Source organism: Nicotiana sylvestris, chromosome 10 (genome assembly GCF_000393655.2).
Source record: "Nicotiana sylvestris chromosome 10, ASM39365v2, whole genome shotgun sequence".
NCBI lineage: Eukaryota > Viridiplantae > Streptophyta > Magnoliopsida > Solanales > Solanaceae > Nicotiana > Nicotiana sylvestris.
Genome location: NC_091066.1, coordinates 95693486 through 95697862, shown reverse-complemented (window position 1 = coordinate 95697862; position 4377 = coordinate 95693486).

Sequence of the window (4377 nt, the reverse complement as noted above, 5' to 3'; positions counted from 1 at the left end):
AAGCATAATTCAAGAGTTCATGGAGTTCGTAGGCTTGAATTCGATGTAATTTGATGGTTTTGATGTTGTCTGAGGTATTTTGAGGATTGGAACGAGTTTGGAGGATGTTTTAGGATGCGTTGGTGCTTTTGGTTGAGGTCCCGGGGGCCTCGGGGTGATTTCGGATGGCTAACGGGAAATTTGGAGTTGAAAAATATAACAGAAAAATGCAGTAGATGTAGCAGGTCCAAGAGGACTGCAGGGGCGCGGCCGCGGTAGGCGTCGCGCGGACCGCACTGGCTTGCGCGAAAAGGGCGCGACCGCGGGAGGCATCGCGCGAACCACACAAAAACAGGTGCAGCCACGGTAGGTGTCGCGCGGACCGCGCTGGCTTGCGTGGAAGGGGCGTGGCCGCGGTCAATTGGTGCGGACCGCAGTCATTTTGGTGCGGCTCGCGGTAGGTGAAATCTGAGGGGGTACCTATAAATATGAGGTTTTGAGTTTTATTTAATATTTTGACCTAGAGAGCTCGGATTTTGGCGATATTTCGAAGGTTTTTCAAGAAATTCATCGGGGTAAGTGATTTTAACTCAGATTTGGCTATAACACATGAATCTATCACTGAATTCATCATTTAATTCGTGATTTGGGATAGAATTTGGGAAGAAAATTGTGAAACCTTTCAAAAATGTAAAATGATGATTTGAAGGACCAAATGGTATCAGAATTGGATAATTTTGGTATGGTTAGACTCGTGAGGGTATGAGGATTCTGAAAATGTAAATTTTACCCGATTCCGAGATGTGGGCCCGGGGCTCAGGTTTTGCTAAGTTCGAGATTTTTGATATTTTTCGAATGTTTTCGCTTGGGCTATGTTCCCTTAGCATATTGTGACCTATTCGTTCTGATTTTGGATAGATTCGACGCGCATGGAGGCCAATTTGAGAGGCAAGGGCATAGCGAGCTAGAGTTTTGGCCAGTTTGAGGTGAGTAATGATTTTAAATGATGTCCTGAGGGTTTGAAACCCCGGATTTGCACAACGTAGTCCTATACTAAGTTGAGATACACGCTGTGTGACGAGCGTGAGGTTCAATGCTATGGGGATTGGGACTTGGTCCATCCTGAATGATATTTCACTACATTTTGATTGAGACATATACTTTATTGTTGTGAATTGGGCTTGTTTCCATGCTTGGGCCTTGTGCCGACCTGTAGAACCCTTAGGGGATTTTTGACTGGTTTTCCTCACTTATTTTGTTAAAGAATTTATATCCTCAGTCATGTTTCCAATTGTTTAAGAATGATATGAACCAAAGTTTTGAAATGTTAATCATAAATAGGAAGAGATATGAGGGCTGAGATCCCGACCGTACATTATGCCCGAGAGGCTGTGATTTTTAAATGACTTAGAGGGGTTGAGGACCCAATAGTGAGGATATTTTATATGATATGGATCGGGCTGCGTGCCGCAGCAGATATATATATATTATACATATTATGGATCGGGTTGTACACATTACGGATCGGGTTGCACATCGCATCAACTACTTATATGGATCGGGTTGCACGCCGCAGCAATTATAAAGCGCTTGGGCTGAAGGAGCCCCTCCGGATTCTGCACACCCTCAGTGAGCGCAGTCGACTATTATTATTATGGATCGGGTTGTACACCATAGCGATAAACGGATCGGGCTGCACGCTGCAGCGGTATACACGCCGCAGCGGTATATATATATATATATATTGATTCGGTTATCGTGAGAAGTATATGAATTGAGAACTGAGGATAAGAACGAATAAATGAACTGAAATGCTTGAGGAGTTGATTTATACTAATTATATCTGTTTTACCTGCTTTAAAGAATTTCACATGATTTCCTCATTCACTGCTGCTTAAATGATTTTATTATTTTTATATAGAACTGCTTAGTGCCTTTACGTGATTTCATACTGTCAGCCATTATTTATTATTATTACTCACTAGGTCGGAGTACTCACATTACTCCCTGCACCATGTGTGCAGGTACAAGTATTCCTGAGGCATAGAGCAAGCTTTCCTGCCGTTCTGTCTTCATCGAGTTATCGAGGTAGTTGTGTGGCGTTCGCAGAACCGATTTCTCCTTCTATCTCCACTTATCATTCCGCATTTTAGATAGATTTCTGTATTAGATTGTTGAAACCTTGTATTAGAGGCTCAGACTTGTGACACCGAATTAGTGGGCTATTTTACAGAGATTTTTTTTCGTGATTATGGTTTCCGTACATTTCATCCGTTAAATTCATACTTCTATTTATATTAAATTGGTATTAAATCCCAAAAATTGGTATTGAATTATAAAGAAAGAGATTGTGAGAAGTTAATTGGTCGGGCTTGCCTAGCATTGTGTTGGGAGCCATTACAGCCGAGGTTGGGGTCGTGACAGTTCAAAATTCGGAAAAATACTCCAGCATAATATACTAGAGTTCCAGTATATTATACTGGAACTTCCAGTATAATATACTGGTGCAGTATAATATACTGGAGTTTGGAGCACCGGTGCTCCAGTCTTCAGTATATTATACTAGAGCCAGCAAAGTATACAAGTTCATACACATGTGCACTGAACTCCAGTATATTATGCTAGACCGGTCTCTGTTGCAGCAAAATAATGGCTATTTTTCAATGAATGGTAAACACTGGTTATTTTTGAACGACCTATCCGAAAACTGGCTAGACCCGTGCTATTTTAACCATTTTGAGGCTTTTTGATTCAGCCTAGTCTAAAGGAGAAAAGAATTTTTTCGTTCCTATACAATATTTGAAACTTATTTATCAAAATTATTCTAATTTTGTATATTATCCGCCCTAAATAAGGATTACTCACAAATTATATACATTCCACCTTAAAAGGCTCTCAATCCATTATTAGTGCCTTCAATCAAGGGATTTAGTTATACCCTTTTCCTTTTTTCCCTCATCTCTCCCATCTTCTCTCCAGATCGAAATTATATTTAAGGATTTAAGTTTGATAATTGTTTTGGTCTTGGGTTTATGTTTTGGCGGTTTTTCTTTAATAAACTATTTCCTTTTATTAAAACTGGGCAGAGAGTAAAGTTGAGGGGTTAAAGCCCCCGGTTACATCTGAGAGTTAACGCCCAACTATGGCATGAAATTATGTTTTCAAATAGACTGAACATGATGGAACGGTTCCTGAATCATTAGCAGCACATAAAGCTTATCCAGTTCTAATGTAAGGTTGCACGTCGCATGCAACAAAATTTTCAGCTTGCACATTAATGACATTTTGTGTTACATCAATAATATGTTCAATGATTCTGTATTGCTTGCAATTGACATCATTTTTTGCTTGTCTAATATATTTGCATCTTTCTTTGATCGATCAGGTTGCAGTATTATATTCATCAGCACGATCTAAAAGAACTTCTACTAAATCTAAACTTCATTGCTTATGTATATTCAAACTAAACACATAAAATATGTATCTTTAAGAACAATATATGGTACATCAACATACAAATTTAAAATAAATTTCATACAAATATAATACAAATTTGAATATCTATAATAACATACACAGTAAAAATAAATTTCATACAACTAATTATATATTATACAACTTATCTATAACTTTAATGTATTATTTCTACCCAGTTAAATACAACTGCAATATCATACAACTTAAATACAAATTTTATAGACTATGCCTAATTTGTACATATTTTGTATCTAATTTGTCTATATTTTGTCTGTGGTGTGTGCTTCTTCCTTTCTAAAATTTCTATTAAAACTTACTCTCTTAATACAAATTTGATACATATCAACAACTTTATGTAAAAAGACATCATTGATAACTTAAATATAAATTTTATACAATGATTCATATATTCTACAATTATTTTTCAACTTTCATACAATATTCAAATAAAAATATATATATAACTACAATAGAATACAATTTACATACAATTATTATACAACTTTACTATAATTTCGTAAGTACGTTGTATGTCATGTGTCCTTCTTCTTCTTCTTCTTCTTCTTCTTCTTCTTCTTCTTCTTCTTCTTCTTCGAGTTTCAATTTGAAATTCAACCAAAATCAAATCTAATCTTCACCAAAACACCCTCAAAATTGAGATATAAATAACAAATAATATTCTCAATTATTTGCAGCAACATCCAATCCAAACAAATTATGGTTTTTAAAAACCCAAATTCGATTTCAAAGCTTTTTAATGATTGTCAATGGTGGAGAGTCAAACACCTTCAAAATTTATTGATTGACAATTTCAATTTGAACATCAATTGTGCAATATGAAAGAAAAAAACGATTGAAATCCATTGATGAATTTTATTAAAACTCTATGCAACAAGAAAGTATAAAAAAACAGAGAACATC